The sequence below is a fragment of the Polypterus senegalus genome, chromosome 1, assembly GCF_016835505.1.
Source record: "Polypterus senegalus isolate Bchr_013 chromosome 1, ASM1683550v1, whole genome shotgun sequence".
NCBI classification, from domain to species: Eukaryota; Metazoa; Chordata; class Cladistia; order Polypteriformes; family Polypteridae; genus Polypterus; species Polypterus senegalus.
In genome coordinates this window covers 192,928,024-192,946,285 of record NC_053154.1, presented here as the reverse complement: position 1 = coordinate 192,946,285, position 18,262 = coordinate 192,928,024, and the positions used below count along the sequence as shown (strand labels likewise).

Genomic DNA, 18,262 nt, shown 5'->3' with positions numbered 1-18,262 from the left:
TCCTCTACTACTCATTTGAAATATGATGTTCCACATGGGTCTATTCGGGGACTTTTGTTATTTTCGTTATATTTGCTACATCACAAATATTGTATTTCATTTCATTTTTATGCTGACGATACCCAGATTTATTTACCTATGTTTATAGAGTCCTTAAATTCACTACATAAATGTTATGATGAGGTCAAACATTGGATGGCCGTAAATGTTTTTAATCTCAATCAGAGTAAGACTAAGGGTATCGTATTTGGACCAATGGATTCTGATGGGGCTGTCAGGGATCAGCTCGGCTGATTAGCTGGGTTTTGTAAACCCCACGTCAAATCTCTTGGGGTTGTCCCAAGATATATAATATAGATACACACACACATATATATATACATATGCACACAGAACCATAAAGACAGTTGCATGGAGCCTCCACCTGCAGATGAAGTCACTTCAGTACACATGTACTTTGTCAGCGTGCCTGTGTTGATCAAACACAGGAAGCTCTGCAGTTTACTCTGTAGGAGGGTAAGTAAATAAATCGAGGTAAATAACATGTGATCTGACTTTTATATACAAAGTACAGTGACAGCAAAAGTGTGACGGCAACTTCCACCTGCAGCTATAGACTCTTCAGTACGCAAGCGACTCTCCAAGCTAGTGTTTAGAACTGGACGGTGTATGTGCCCAAAAAAGAAGTCTGACTGCATTCTCCTACCATCGCCCACGTACTAAAATGTTAGCAGGCATTTTTAGTGACATTACACATATAATTTATGAGCATGCCCTTGTCGATGAAACACTGGAAGCTCTGCAGTCTACTCGTGACTTTGCGCTGTAGGAAGATAAGTAAATAAATCAAGGTAAATAGCATTCGATCTGGCTTTTATATAAGTAACACTAGGGGGTTTCACCGCCTGTTCGCTTTGCTCGACAACCCCTCCCCCCGCCAAGTGCTACACGCCATTGTGAAAAGGGGGACTGAATGCACCTCAAGGAGATACAGCTGCTCTTCTGAAACCCCTGTTAAACAATGGGAAACAAATTCTTTTTTTTTTAACCTCCTCTTTGCTCAATCAGCTGCTGGTTGCTGCTTCTACCGTGCGAGCTATACTTTGCTCGCTTACCTCTTAAACCCAACCCCCACCAGCGCTACATGCCGTTGTGAAAAGGGAGGTTGAACACACCCCAAGGAGACACGGACACTCCTCCTAAACCCCTCCTCTTTGCTCGATCATCTGCTTGCTTGCTGTTGCTCCCGTGCCGCGTGATCTGCATTTAGTGTGGTGCTTTGAACATTTTAACACTAGAATTACCAGAGGCTACAAAAAAAATAGTAAATCCGGCCCACCTTAAATGCCTTCGCACCTCTCCATCAGTGTCTTTTGTCTTCTAAATGTGTTGATAAGCCCAAACAGCAAGCTATACCCCACCGCCTCAGAACAAGCAAGAAGTTCTCCCAGTTTCTGACTTGATTGATTATCTGGGAGTGAACTACCCAGAATTTTATAGGGAAATAATTTCATGTGTGTTCTGTGTCTACAACAATCTATGTAAACAAATCGTTAAAACAAATGTTTTTTATTTTTTAGTAATAAATAACAAAATGTAGACATGGATTATATAATGTGTGAAGGCTGATGGCCAAATATCAAATAAACACTTTCAGAAAAGGTGCAAGTATACTGTAATACGGCAGCTTCCGTGGTGCTGTGGTTAGAACTGCTGACTTATAATCCAGAGGTCGTGAGTTCGAAACTAGCTCCCCAGCAAATTTACCATTTTGAGTAGTGAGTTATATTTTTATACAATAAAACATACATTTGATTTGTGTCTGTAACAGCCACTGTAAATTTATAGCACTTGTAAAAGTTACCTTTTTTCACTTTTATTCTCTCAGTCACACTTATGATACTACAACCCAAGGGATATGACACTGTTAGTTTTAATTTGAAACTGGGAATAACTGTAGATGTGAGTGGTGTCTTGAGACAATGGAACTGGAAATTCTCTCATTTGAAGGGATAAAAGCTGACGTACAAACGCTGGTGAATCTGCCTTCTTCGTATCTCACTGTCACTTGATTTTTTTTTTTTTATTCGGTTTTATTGAGTATTCCTGCTTACGCTGAATTAGTATGCACTTTATGGTCCATGATGTCAAAGCTGCACTGACAAAAAAAAAGAGACATGCGGTGTGTGCCTATTAAATAACGAGACTGATAACATAACTCACCTTTATTTATATGAATTACAAATTTAATGGTTGTCCCCTTCAATATATTCCCCATTTGCACAAATATATTGCTGTAGTGTTGTTTTCCACTGGTTGAAGGCATGGAGCAAATCAATTTCTGTCAGATGTTTCAACACTTCTGCCGTTTTCTTCTTTACAGCATCAACTGACTCAAAACTTGTCTCTTTAAGCACTGATTTAACTTTTGGGGAAAAGATAAAAGTTGCACGGTGCTAAATCGGGCAAATATGGAGGATGTTCAAGTGTAGTAATAACAACAACAACATTTATTTATATAGCACATTTTCATACAAACAGTAGCTCAAAGTGCTTTACATATTAAAGAATAGAAAAATGAAGGACACAATTATAAAACAAAATAAATCAACATTAACATCGAATAAGAGTAAGGTTCAATGGCCAGGAGGGACAGAAAAAACAAAAAAAACTCCAGACGGCTGGAGAAAAAATAAAATCTGTAGGGATTCCAGACCATGAGACCGCCCAGTCCCCTCTGGGCATTCTACCTAACATAACGTAATGCGCTTGTCAGTCAAAATCTGCTTTACAGAAAGTGCTGTGTGAGCAGGTGCGTTGTCCTGGTGAAGAATGAAACCATTTTCCCACAGTTGCAGCAGTTATTTTCTGACATTTTCTCTCAGCTTTATTAAAACTTCCTTATAATAATGCTGGTTAACTGTTGTGCCTTCTAATGTTATATACTATTTGAAATTGGAAAAAATCAAATTCTAACTTAGAGGATCTGTGCAGAACTTTTTCAAAACCTGGCAGGATCTAATCAATAACATTTTAGAATAAGCTTTTAAAGCTCTGAGGAAGCAGATTCTCTCCCCTATTCTTATTCTTCTCCATTTATCTTTATTCACTTATTAATTCATGTATTTACTTATTTTGCTAGCTTTAAGTTTTACTCTGCTGGCCAAGGTCTCTTTCTCAGGGGTGGGGGTTGATTTGTTTTCAATCCTATATTGATCTACACTGTGTGCACATTTATTGAGCAAGTTGTATTTTTGAGGATTCATTTTAATATAGAACAAATACAGTGCTATCAGTTAATCCAAAATTTTAATAAACCTGTAACTTGAATGTTTATGAAGGAAATGTGAGTATGAACATTCTCAGGGAAATACATATGTGTGCAAAATTATTAAGCAACTATTAGTGTGGAGAATTATTACGCAACTAAAGGAAAAACTAAAATTTTCCCATCTCATTTGTTTGATTTCATCAATTAAAGTGAGAAGAATAAACAAACAACTCAAAATTTACAAATAAACATTTCTGACCTTTCAAAACAAAATAAAAAATTCAGTGACCAATATAGCCATCGTTCTTTTCAATAACAGTCATAAGCCTTCCATTCATGGAGTCTGTCAGTTTCTTGATCTGTTGACAACTTTTTGTGCAGCACCACCAACAGCCTTTCCCAGACACTGTTCAAAGAGGTGTTCTCTTTTCCTTCCCCATAAATCTGCAGTTTAAGAAAGCTTTAGGTCAGGTGAGGAAGGGGGCCATGTCATTTTTCTTTTATCTTTAAGGCCTTTACTGGCTAGCCACGCAGTGGAGTACTTCTATGCATGTGATGGAGCATTGTTCTGCATAAAGATCATGGTGTTCTAGAAAGATGCAGACATTTTCTTTTACCACTGCCTGAATAATGTGTCTTTGTCTTTTAAAAACTGGCAGTAGGTTTGGGAGTTGATTTTGAGTCCATCTTAAACCTGAAAAGGTCCAACTAGCTCATCTTTAATAATACCAGACCATACCTGTACCCCATCTTCATCTTAGTGGTGTCTGAAACGAAGTGGAGCTCTGTGCCGTTACTGATCCAGCCATGGGCTCATCCATCTGCTACGTCAAGAGTCACTTATCTCATCAGTCCATAAAACCTTTGAAAAATTCGTCTTCAGATATCTCTTGGCCCAGTCTTGATGTTTCAACGTATGTGTTTTGTTCAGTGGTGGTTAGGTTTCAGCCTTCCTTACCTTGGCCATGTCTCTGAGCACTGAATACCGTGTACTTCTGGGCACTCCATATAAGTTACAGTTCTGGAATATGACAGCACTGGAGGATAATGGGTTCCTGGTAACTTCTCATTTGATTCCTCTCAAATCTTTGGCAGTTAATTTGCGTCTTTAAGCGCCCAAAAAAAACACGTTTTTTGTGACCCTGTTAATTATTTGCAACAAAAACGTTTCATAGTTCTATGATCACGCCCCAATGTCTGAGCAATTTCAAGAGTGTTGCATCCCCCTTTTTATAAATTTTGACTTTTTAGTGTTGGTTAAATCTCTTTTTTGACCCATTTTGCCTCAGGAAAACAAGCTGCCTAATAATTAAGCACACCTTGCTATAGGGTGTTGATCTCCTTAGGCCACACCCTCCCTCATTACACAAATACACATCACCTGATATGTTTAAAACCAATAACTATAAAGTTTGTACAGCTTAGAGTCAGAATGCATAAATAAAAATGGTGATATGGTCAAAATACTCACTTGCCTAATAATTGTGCACACAGCGTATTTGTATGGAATCTATACTAATAAAAGGCAAAGCCCTCACTGACTGACTGATTGACTGACTCATCACTAATTCTCCAACTTCCCGTGTAGGTAGAATTTGGCAGGCTCATTCCTTACAGCTTACTTACAAAAGTTGGGCAGGTTTCATTTCGAAATTCTACACGTTACGGTCATAACGGTTGACAACGTCCGCCATATTTAACTTTCTTATTTATGGCCCCATCTTCAAGAAATTTGGTAGGCGGCTTCCCTGCGCTAACCGAAACCGATGTACGTACTTATTTTGATGGTATGGCGCCACTGTCGGCCGCCATATTGAACTTTCCAACGTCACTAATTTTCCAACTTCCCGTGTAGGTAGAAGGCTGACCCCATCTTCACGAAATTTGGCAGGTGGCTTCCCTGCGCTAACCGAAACCGATGTACGTACTTATTTCGGTGGTATGATGCCACTGTCGGCCGCCATATTGAATTTTCCAAATGTCACTAATTCTCCAACTTCCCGTGTAGGTAGAAGGCTGAAATTTGGCAGGCTCATTCCTTACAGCTTACTTACAAAAGTTAAGCAGGTTTCATTTCTAAATTCTACGTGTAACAGTCAAAACGGTCAACAACGTCCGCCAGGTTGAACTTTCTTATTCATGGCCCCATCTTCACGAACTTTGGTAGGTGGCTTCCCTGCGCTGCTGTTTTATTATTAATTTATTACGATTATAGTTATTGTGTAGGTATTTTAGACTTACTTTACATTGTTCAGGTTCCCATTTCCTTTATCATTCCAACTGTACCCCCATTACCATGTCCATCAAGGTGATCACCATCGATCAAAGAACTGTCACTTACCGAGTGGTTTCCATGCCCGGAGATGGCACCTACCTTTTCCATTCTCTTTGTTACATATTGCACGCCATATCAGGCTCACTCTTGATATCCAGAAGAACATTTTGTCTTATGTATTGAATGACTGGGACAGGTTCAAGGTGTGGACTGATGACGGTACAGGAGATAATTAAACTACACAGGAGCACTAGAAGAGTGAAATGCATAAGCCCTTCACCTATGCATCTGCAAGTGAGTTGATGGCTGCCAGTGAATTGTTCGGTTATCACTTTCAAGTGTACCAAAATGGCCAAATATTTTACACCTTTTCACAACCGCCAATGCCTCTTAAACATCTTAGACTGACAGGTGATGATTTCAGTAGTGGACACTTTGATGTTTATGAATGTTTATACACAATCAAAAGCTGGATGTGAAGTTATCGATGAAACTGGTTGTATATTTACAACGCTTGACAGATGCCGAATGTCTCTTCAACACAAGTCCTACAAATACTGTCGTAATTGAAACAAACCATGAAACTCAAACCAATTATGACAGCAGCAATCCAAGCTGTGAGATTTGAAACAAGATTACTGTTCACATGGCCAACTGTACGTTGCATGCTCAAGAGTAAGCTCAGCGCACAGCTTGGTTAAATTACAACCAGAGGGCCTAATTCACAATGTGGTATACAAAGAGATCCTTAACAAATAATTATTGGTATATTTTCCCTCAGTTTAAAAAGGTTTAATTTTCTTCTTAATAAAAATTTTAAGGCAGTACTTCGCAGCTGCGAAGCGCGGGTATTTTGCTAGTGAATAAAAAAAAAAAAGTGTTTTGTGTAAATTATTAAAATACCAAGTAAATAAACTACAGAAATACCCCTTAACTCATATTTACTCTTTCAATAGTGTTTGAATGTTATTCCTATATGTTTTCTCCTCTTTCTTCCCCATTCAAAATACCCCTTCAAATGCATGCATGTGTCCAATAATGGCTTGACCTGTAACCGATGCTGCAGTCCTCCAAAGTGAATTGCGCTATATGGGCTAGTAAAAGAAATGGGTAATGATAAAACAAGTAAAATGTCAGATATGCACTGGAGAAGTTCTATGTGGGTGACATTAATTTCAGAGTGTTAATATTTCACAAATGTCAAGTGACTTTAAGGGCTTGTTTATACATCGCGCTCAGAACGCTTACGCACACACATCATGGTTGCCATGCGTTCCCAGCGTTCATTTGACACATCCTCTGAGCAGGTCCCTAGAAATTAACGCTATGTGTGCTCGAGCTGCAGTGCCAGCAAAATGTTGGGGGTCACAGTGTGATAAAAGTCAGAGTCTCTGTTTACTATCTATATGTGACAGAAAGCCGCTATGTGGACCCTATGGGATTGATGTGCGGGCTTCGATGTCTGATGAATGGTTCGATGTGGTAAAGCAAAATGCCGACATACAAGTGCATTCGTGGTGCTTTTATATTCAAGCGTCACATATCCCCGATCGTAATGATACGATACATTTTAAAAGTCTCACATATCATCTTTTGTGCCATCTTTTTTTTCTGGGGTAAACAGCAATAGATCGCCACACAGAACACTAAATATATTAAATATATGAAATTCTAACTTAATGCACATTTAGAATCCTTATTTATACTTGATATCATTTTCATGATGAAATGCATTCAAGTATGTATGCTACATGTTACAGATGAATTGTTAATTTTGTTTAAATAATGAATACTATTAATAATTACACACGTGGGGGTGACACGGTGGTGGAGGGGTAGCCCTGCTGTCACGCAGGGAGTCACGTCCCTGGTGTTCCCTTCTTGGAATTTACATATTTTCCTGGTGGGTTTCCATTTTGTGCGCCGGTTTCCTTCCAAAGATATGGAGATTAGGAGACACTAAAATAATGCTTGTGTGTGTGTGCTTGTATTCACCCTGTGATGAGCTGTTCCCCTTTGTACGGATTGTTTCTGCCTTGTGCCTAATGCTTGCTGGAATGGACACATCCCTAGATTGATGGATTTAATCATTAAACATCCTTTTTAGAGATATTGCGGTAAGGTGTCCTCGGAATTTAATGGGTGTTCCAGTCATTTCACAACAGCGAATCTGAACCCGTTCTCACCGTGATATCATCTCACATTGCCACCTGGTGGATTCTTACAGATTTACGTAAAGTATGCGCACAAGTATAAACAGTAAAACGCTTGCGTACTAGCAGCGTCCGCTAGAGCAAGTGTCATGTCGCGTGAAGTATAAAAATGGCCTAACACTTCTGATTACTGAACATCTCAGTAATACAGCAATCAGAATCATGAATTTAATAATTCAAAGGGATGTTCATTTAAAGTAAAAGTGATAAATGAAATAAATAAACATAAGACACTGAATTAGCCTCTATCAAACAATAACACTTTGTGTAAGACTAGGGCCAAGAACCATTTAATTAAGAACATACAGCATGCACATCTTTGTGGAAGTAGAAGGAAAACCCACTTAGCCATGCAGAGAAAATGCAGACTCTTCATAGACAGTAGCCATGGTTGTGATTTGAACACAGCAGATCTAAACAATACGCAATATTAGCTACTTATGCACCAAGGGGTTTTAACATTATTGCACCTAAATTACATACTCAAAAATAAACAGCTAAAGTTGCCGGTCATAAAATTAGAATATCATGACAAACTTGATTTATTTCAGTAATTCCATTTAAAAAGTGAAACTTGTATATTAGATTCACTCATTACACACAGACTGATGTATTTCAAATGTTTATTTCTGTTAATTTTGACGATTATAACTGACAACTAATGAAAGTCCCAAATTCAGTATCTCGTAAAATTAGAATATTGTGAAAAGGTTCAATATTGAAGACACCTGGTGCCACACTCTAATCAGCTAATTAACTCAAAACACCTGCAAAAGCCTTTACATGGTCTCTCAGTCTAGTTCTGTAGGCTACACAATCATGGGGAAGACTGCTGAATTGACAGTTGTCTAAAAGACGACCATTGACACATTGCACAAGGAGGGCAAGACACAAAAGGTCATTGCTAAAGAGGCTGGCTGTTCACAGAGCTCTGTCCAAGCACATTAACAGAGAGGCGAAGGGAAGGACAAGATGTGGTAGAAAAAAGTGTACAAGCAATAGAGATAACCGCACCCTGTAGAGGATTGTGAAACAAAACCCATTCAAAACTGTGGGGGAGATTCAAAAAAAGAGTGGACTGCAGCTGGAGTCAGTGCTTCAAGAACCACCACGCACAGACGTATGCAAGACATGGGTTTCAGCTGTCGCATTCCTTGTGTCAAGCCACTCTTGAGCAAGGGACAGCGTCAGAAGCGTCTCGCCTGGGCTAAAGACAAAACTGCTGCTGAGTGGTCCAAAGTTATGTTCTATGATGAAAGTAAATTTTGCAATTTCTTTGGAAACCAACCGAGTCTGGAGGAAGTGAGGAGAGGCACAGAATCCACGTTGCTTGAGGTCCAGTGTAAAGTTTCCACAGTCAGTGATGGTTTGGGGTGCCATGTCATCTGCTGGTGTTGGTCCATTGTTTTTTCTGAGGTCCAAGGTCAACACAGCCGTCTACCAGTAAGTTTTAGAGGACTTCATGCTCCTGCTGCTGACAAACTTTATGGAGATGCAGATTTCATTTTCCAACAGGACCTGGCACCTGCACAAAGTGCCAAAACTACCAGTACCTGGTTTAATGACATGGTATCCCTGTTATTGATTGGCCAGCAAACTCGCCTGACCTTAACCCCATAGAAAATCTATGGGGTATTGTGAAGAGGAAGAAGCAATATGCCAGACCCAGCAATTCAGAAGAGCTGAAGGCCACTATCAGAGCAACATGGGATCTCATAACACCTGAGCAGTGCCACAGACTGATCGACTCCATGCCACACTGCATTGCTGCAGTAATCCAGGCCAAAGGAGCCCCAACTAAATATTGAGTGCTGTACATGCTCATACTTTTCAAGTTCATACCTTTCAGTTGGCCAACATTTCTAAAAATCCTTTTTGCATTGGTCTTAATTGATATTCTAATTTCCCGAGATACTGAATTTGGGACTTTCATTAGTTGTCAGTTATAATCATCAAAATTAAAAGAAATAAACGTTTGAAATGCATCAGTCTGTGTGTAATGAATTAATCTAACATACAAGTTTCACTTTTTGAATGGAATTACTGAAATAAATCAACTTTGTCATGATATTCTAATTTTATGATCGGCACCTGTATTTCTGTTCCTCACATGAACCCTCAAGTGGCACAAGTATAGCATGACAATTACTCATCAGTACACTAATAAACACTGCTGGAGCACTCTGAGTTGAAATTGATAAAGCACTGCTCAGAAACCTGATATAGGTTAGGATATGGTAATTGAACCCCTGATGCATGAACTATGAAGCTTCTAAGTCATGCTAAGCAGTACTTACAAATGAAGCGTAGCCTTTATTAATCAAATATGTTAATAAAGTCAAAACTTTAAAAATCTGACTCAAGCTTTGTGCTCAACAATGAGTAATGTTGCATGTTACGTAGTAGGGGATTCCCGGACATTTTTCATTTCCGCGAAACTGGGAACAGCCAAGCTTGCATATATAGCGTGTAAAAGTGTAAAAATTGATCAAGAAATAACAGAGTTATAGTTGAAAATAATTAAGTGGCACGTTTTTTTGGCCCACGGTGTAGTGTGCTGCTCATTAATTCAGTCAACAACAGACCAGCAGCAGTCGTCAGTCTCCCGGCACCCACTAAGACAGAGCACAGTGGACTGGGAGGAATCTGCACTCTGCAGCTCACGAATGCCGGGATGGGGCAGACTTCATTGACATTTGTCAGACAACAGCTTTAAGCAGCAACTTGAAATTGCAATGCGTCAGTCTGTTGCATCTGCATTATCTGTGCCAAGAAACTTGCCATCACAGAATGATGAGAAGAAACTGGATGCATCAGTAAAAGCTGAAATGGTTGTGTTTCAGAGCAACGGCAAGTGCAGGCGTTGTTTAGAACAAGTGTATCAGTATCTGATCAGGTAGATCGTGTTGTATTCAAAAAAAATATTTTTTAAATATTAGTCTATCATATATCCTCCCTATGGCATTTGCCACTTGATTGACATACAGGGCGGCCAGTCTGAGATCTCTTTTCTTCTAACACAATGGTCATCCCACATGCAACCATACAATCAGACTGTGATTCTGTAATTCAGACTACAAAAGCCATGAATGTAATTACCCGGATCTACATGCTGTCAAATAAACAAACCACACGCCGTGGCTTCGCCACTGATGCTGACGTCCGAGGTTCAATCCCCGAGAGGGGGTGCAGTGAGTGTGTACACCTGATGAGCCCAGAATTATGGCAAAACACATGTTGCATACTCTTTGCATTATTTGACAGTAAAACTATGCAACATTCTATGATCTGCTTCTTGCAACTGAAGAGGGCACCGTGGCGGATGTTTGCTGACTTGCAGACCTGGTAGGTAACCACCCATATAATCAGATTGTGATTCAGACTACGAATGCCATGAATGTAATTACCCCGATCTACATGCTGTCAAACAAACCACACGCTGTGGCACAACGTAAAGAGGCTTCGATGCTGACGTCCAAGGTTCGATCCACGAGAGGGAGTGCAGTGAGTGTGTACGTTTGATGAGCCCAGAATTAGGGCGAAACACATGTCGCGAACTCTTTCCATTATGTGACAGTAAAACTATGCAATATATATATATATATATATATATATATATATATATATATATATATATATATATATTGATCATTTCGACCTGGTCATTTTAACACTAGAATTACCAGAGCCTACGAAAAAACTCGTAATTTCGTCCCACCTTAAACTGCTTCTTAAATCCATTCACACCTCTCCGCCAGCGTCCTTTATTCTCTAATTGTGCTGATAAAGAGAAGCTAGGAGCAGCCAGCTATTCCATCCCCCCACCAATTTAGAACGTGCACGAACTTCTCTCAGCTCATGCCTTGATTGAGTATCTGGGAGTGAAGTGGAGTTTTAGAGTGGAAATAATAGATCGTTATTTGGAACACCGCATTTCATGTCTGTTCAGTTTCTACAGTAATCTGTGTCAACACATTGTTAAAACAGAAAGCGTTTTTATATTCTAGTAGTAGATGACAAAATGTAGGCATAAACTATATAATGTATGAAGCCTGAAGTCCTAATAGCAAAGAAACATTTTCACAAGAATAACACAATTGCGCTTTTATTCAAAAATATAACTGCAGAAACAAAAAGCCGCCTTAACATGCGACATTGACACCAGTTTACTGTAACTGCCTTCGTGGTTCAATAAACTCAACCTCCGCTTGGGAATCAAGGGGTCACGAGTTCGATCCTGCGCCCTCCGTTTTGAGAAGTAAACTGCTCTTATTCTTACTGTTTTAGAATAAAAGCATACATTTGATTTCAGTCTGTAACAGCCGGTGCAATTTATGATCCTTGTAAAGGTTAGCTTTTTTTTTTTTATTCACTGTTCATTCTCTCAGTCGCGCTCAGAATTAATCCATACAACCCCATCTGACACGGCTGTTTTCACTAAAGACGCGCTATAGCTCTGCAGTGTACTAGAAACCACAGCATAGAGAGAAGTGTGTACATTGCTTCTTACAGGAAAAGGCGATGGAAAAAGTGCACTTGAATAAAAGTGCACTTTTGTTATACTTTTACACCAATATATGTTCCTGTGTTTGAACGACACGGGCAGATGGGGAGTGTCTGATGATTGCATATAGCGCCCGAAGTTACTGGTCTTTACCATTCTTTCCTCTGCATGTCCTGGAGTACAAAAGAAAAAGCATAGAGCAACATGCGGGGACACTCAAGAAAACTGAATAAAAAGAAAAGCAAGTGACGGTGAGATACGAAGAAGGCAGCTTCGCCAGCGTTTGTGTGTCAGAACCCGGGGTAGGTGTTTGGCGTTAGTATGCATCGTGGTACACTGCAGAGCTATAGCGCGTCTTTAGTGAAAACAGCCGTGCCAGATGGGGTTGTATGGATTGATTCTGAACGCGACTGAGAGAATGAAAAGTGAATAAAAAAAAAAAGGCTAACCTTTACAAGGATCATAAATTGCACCGGCTGTTACAGACTGAAATCAAATGTATGCTTTTATTCTAAAACACTAAGAATAAGAGCAGTTTACTTCTCAAAACGGAGGGGCGCAGGATCGAACTTCGTGACCCTTGATTCCCAAGCGGGGGCTGAGTCTATTAAACCACGGAGGCAGTTACAATAAAATGCTCTCAATGTCGCATGTTAAGGCGGCTTTTTGTTTCTGCAGCTATATTTTTGAATAAAAGCGCAATTGTGTTATTTTTGTGAAAATGTTTCTTTGCTATTTGGACTTCAGGCTTCATACATTATATAGTTTATGCCTACATTTTGTCATCTACTACTAGAATATAAAAAAACGTTTCTGTTTTAACAATGTGTTGACACAGATTACTTTAGAAACTGAACAGACATGAAATGCGTGTGTTCCAAATAACGATCTATTATTTCCACTCTAAAACTCCACTTCACTCCCAGATACTCAATCAAGCTGAAGTTCGTGCACGTTCTAAATTGGTGGGGGGATGGAATAGCCGGCTGCTCCAAGATTCTCTTTATCAGCACATTTAGAAGACAAAGGATGCTGGCGGAGAGGTGTGAAGGGATTTAAGAAGCAGTTTAAGGTGGGACGGAATTACGAGTTTTTTCGTAGGCTCTGGTAATTCTAGTGTTAAAAGTAGCTCGCAAGTTGAAAGTGTGGGCACCCCTGAACTAGATACATGTACTTATGTGACAGCATTAACTGCTTGTAGATAAGGTTAGTCTTTTATTGGTGTCAACATGTTGCAGTAGTTTTATTAAAAATAAGTGTCGGTCATTCTAAAACCGTTCACATGTGAGATGCCCGTGCACTGTGTCATCCCCGGGATTCCCGGGAATGACATACGGGATTCCTGAATTCCCAGGCAAGGATAAACCCGTCCGGGAATGGATTCCCTATTACATAGGCATTACATTTGTTGCCATATATGCACAGCTGTGACATGTAGTACAAATGACCAATCATAGACAACTATGCATCATTAGAATGCTCTGAACGTCAGCTATCCAGTGGTAATGAGTCTTTCACTGAATGCAGCTTGACGTAAGTAGGATAGTAGATAAAAGCAAATTAACTAAGCTGACATATACTGCACGTCTCAGGGTATACCTGTCCAAAAGCCATATTTTAGCAACAAAAGAAAGAAGACAACATGGAAACTGATTTACTTAAAATATGACACCCATGGCTTTATTAAAATACCATTTTTATTTTTATTGCAACGTACACAAGACACCTCATGCATAAATGGATAATTACTATATTTTTGTAATAACAGAAAGTGGTGTTCTTGCTACTGTACATTAAATATTCTTTAAAAAGCATAAATCACTACACTAACATTTGATGATTCATGGTAAGATTATACTGTACAGCGACAACCTTTATAGTATCAGAAAAAAACACCATTAGCGCACTATATTGTGTCTCACAATATTAAAGGTCTTGTTGCATAAAATAAAGATGAAGAGAATGGAACACCATTAGAGTGTTTAGCTACAGTACACAGTAGGTACAATCTATGGTTATGTAGTTTATATGTTTTTATCTTGTAATGAGTTGGAGTTCCTTGAGAAACACAACTAAATAAACTGAATTATTATTAGTGTTTCTATTTCTTACTACCGAAATTTACTTTAGATTTTCACTATGGGGATGTATCTTATGGATCACTTTCACAAATTACATTACAACAATTTTAAATCAATCAAAAGTTTGAAAATCACTGTGTAATTAACTGCGGTTAGCACACTTTGAAATAATGTAAAATTCATTTTTACAGTTTTATTAGTGCAACATGGTGGTGCAATGATAGCACTGCTGCCTAGCAGTAAAGAAACCTGGGTTCGCTTCTCGGGTCCTCCCTGCGTGGAGTTTGCATGTTCTCCCCGTGTCTGCATGGGTTTTCTCCGGGTGCTCTGGTTTCCCCCCACAGTGTGTGTGTGCCCTGTGGTGGGCTGGCGCCCTGCCAGGGGATTTGTTCCTGCCTTGCCCCATGTGCTGGCTGGGATTGGCTCCAGCACACCCCAGTGACCCTGTGTTACGATATAGCAGGTTGGAAAATGACTGAATGACTGACAATTTGATTATCTGGGCCTGTACAGCCAAGTTCATTGAATACAAATATTAAAACTGCACATGAAGAAAACCACCATTAGTAATATGTGAGTTAGACCAAGATAAACATTTTTTTTTTTTCCTGATCTTTAATTTGGGAAATATGGCAGTAAATGTGATCTGGATGATCAGACACAATACTTTGTTATATACTGTTACTGTCACATTAACTAGAAATATGGAAAAGTCACTATGTTTAGAATTTCAAATTTTTGGAATAAATGTGCATACAAAAGAAAGGAACAAATCAAGATAGAAAATACAAAATCTCTGATTGAGAGCTGGTATGGAATCCACTCTTATCAGCATATAAAACCTTGAAGTGCAGAAGTTTAAGTTAGAATAAAATTTTCACTTAAAACCCAAAAACCACAAAAAAGTATATATCAGATGAAAAAAGGGGTAAATCTGCTTTCCAACATGAATTACATCTTTAAAAAATAATAAAGCTATTAAAATAAATATTGTCTTCAATATAGAAAAGTGGAAAAATACACTACAGAAGAGAAGTTCACTTATGTTTAAAATGCTGATTTGCAGGACCTGTCCTTGCTGCTGCTGAGGTGGATGATACTTTGATGCTTATGGTAGTATTTTTTATATTCTGCTACTGAATAAATTTCTCTTGTTGAAGACAAGGAAGCAGAGGGTGAGCAACATGATTTATGAGGTTACATGTCTCAAGGCTAATGAATTAAACCAAAATGCTGACTCGCCCCGGCACTGTCTCTGCCAAGCGAAGCAGCCAGTCTCCATTTAATCTCTGAACTATTCTACTGTTTATAACTGCTTGAAATCTGAAATTATATTGGTTCTTATACTATCACAGTGCCACACTCAGTTAATTAAGGGCGTCTCCTGAAATGATGCTACCAGCCCAGAACACAACAGCATAGAAAAAAATCACACTGGTCATCATAGAGTTGTAAGATGATGAGAATGTCAATACACACATTAAAGAAATATAGTCTTCTAAGGAAAAACAGCCTGATGTTTATAAAGGAAAACTCTAAATTGAAATATTTAACAATTTATACCCTGTAATCGAGAGAAAAGCGAAGCAAAATGACACCTTTTATTGGCTAACTAAACAGACTACAATATGCAAGCTTTCGAGGCAACTCAGGCCCCTTCTACAGGCAAGATGTAATGAATAGTATAGCAGGAAACAAGGGCAAAACAATTAAACAAGTTGTTACAGTTGGCACAAAACAAGTAACTATAATACATATGTGGAATGTGTAAATGACTTTGCAGGTTATAATGAAAACATGATTCTTGTCTTGGTCTAAAGGAGAAATGGTGACGTCTTATAACACTCTTAAGACCACACGGGCTAATTCATAGTCTTATATTTTGATAAATCCTAAACTGGTTCTCTTACAAGCAAGTTCATGCATTGCTAAGAGTGTGTTTAAAAATAGACACAAAGCATCAATCAATATATGCACAACATTTTGTGTTCCACTCTGCCCATTTCAAGTAATCAAAAGGATGAACTAATTAAAGTCATAAACTGTATAATGCTTGGCATCGGGATACATAAAAGTCAGCACTAAACAGCTGCATCAGGCCTACGGTCTGCTGTCATCACCCAAAACTTACTGCATTCTTTTGATATGCTTTATAAAGACTTTACATCTGATCATTTTCAGTTATCATTTGTTTTAAGGGGATTCTGAGTTTATTTTCTTTTTCAGGGACTGAAATGAATGGTTAATTGGATTTTACCAAAATTATTGACTTAATGAGCTTAAAACAATCCACTACCTCCCTCTACAATTAATGGACGAGTTCTGCTGCTGAAATTATTGTAACATTATCAACAAAGATCAGACAGATCCAGCAATATATGCTAAGCTATGGCTCTACCTCCACGGTGTTTCACTGATGGAGTGGAATGTTTAATTTATTGTTTAGTAGCAAAACACCCATGCTTCGCAGTGGCGAAGTACTGCCTTAAAATTTTTATTTAGAAGAAAAGTAAACCTGTTTAAACTGAGTGAAAATATACCAATAATTATTTGTTAAGGATCTCTTTGTATACCACGTTGTCAGTTCGACCCTCCGGTTGTATTATGACCTGTCGGCCATGTGAAAAGCAATCTTGCCTCAAATCAGGCAGCCAACAACGTGGGAGGCGTTGGGATAGGGGACCCAACGGAGCCTCACACGGCGACCGAGCTGCAGGCTATGGACGTATATATGTACATAAATAGGATTCAGTTAACTTTGGGAACCCGCGTAACAAATTTCTTGAGGATGGGCCCATAAGTAACAAAGACCATTGGAAAGTTCAATATGGCGGCCGACAGTGGCGTCATACCACCGAAATAAGTACGTACATCAGTTTGGGTTACCGCAGGGAAGCCACCTACTGAATTTCATGAAAATGGGGCCATAAATAAAAAAGTTTAACATGGCGGACGTTGTCGATCGTTATGACCGTTACGCGTAGAATTTCGAAATCAAACCTGCTTAACTTTTGAAAGTAAGCTGTAAGGAATGAGCCTGCCAAATTTCAGCCTACTACCTACATGGGAAGTTGGAAAATTAGTGATGAGTGAGTCAGTGAGTCTGACGTTGGAAAGTTCAATATGGCGGTCGACAGTGGCGAATTAGTGATGAGTGAGTGAGTAAGTCAGTGAGGGCTTTGCCTTTTATTAGTATAGATATGCCCCCCTTGCAATCACCTTTGTGATGGTTTCAATTTATCTCATGGTTTTTGAACTATTCTCGTTCATGTCAAACTTTTTTAGCATTTCCAACCTGACTTTTATATTTTTTTGAAAATTGTGATCTGGGATTTATACAGTTGTTCTGCTGCCAGTCTTCTGCCAATGGCATTATGTATTACCTTAATTCCTACACTATGGACAATTTTGATAACTTCATCAACAAATGTTTAGGACTTTTTTCTATAATGAACTGCAGATGTCCTACTCATAAACCAAACTGATCTATGTCAAGTACGTCACAGTTTCTTTCTTTTAGATAATTCAAATTGGTTTTTTTTCTACGCCCAATTTGCATGGTAAAGTTCTGACTGAATTTATGATTTTCCTTAATGGATAGGTACTAGCTTTGCAGTTCCTTATATAGATACACCAGCTCCAAAGGCACACACCAAAAAGAAGTACAAAGACTATATTCAGTATTAAACATTCACAACTTTATGTATTCACAATTAGTGGAACTAGAAACATCTAAACATTGAGACAATTTCCCAATTAAGATATTAATGGAAAGAAGGGTATATATAAAAATGTGTTTTATAAAAACATGATTCTCATTAGCCTGGCAATGCATTGAGGTCACCAAAAACGATGACAAGTAGAAAGTAAGCATAGTGATGCTGGGTGGCGATCAAAACGTTATGAAACCCTCCTAAG

The 18,262-nt window shown here is 38.8% G+C and overlaps 1 protein-coding gene across 3 annotated transcripts in view; it reads right to left on the bottom strand.

Moving 5' to 3' along the window:
* The window catches only part of LOC120537137 (LIM domain containing preferred translocation partner in lipoma), a 451,145-nt gene that overhangs the window by 149,962 nt on the left and 282,921 nt on the right, over positions 1–18,262 (bottom strand). The window lies entirely within an intron of this gene.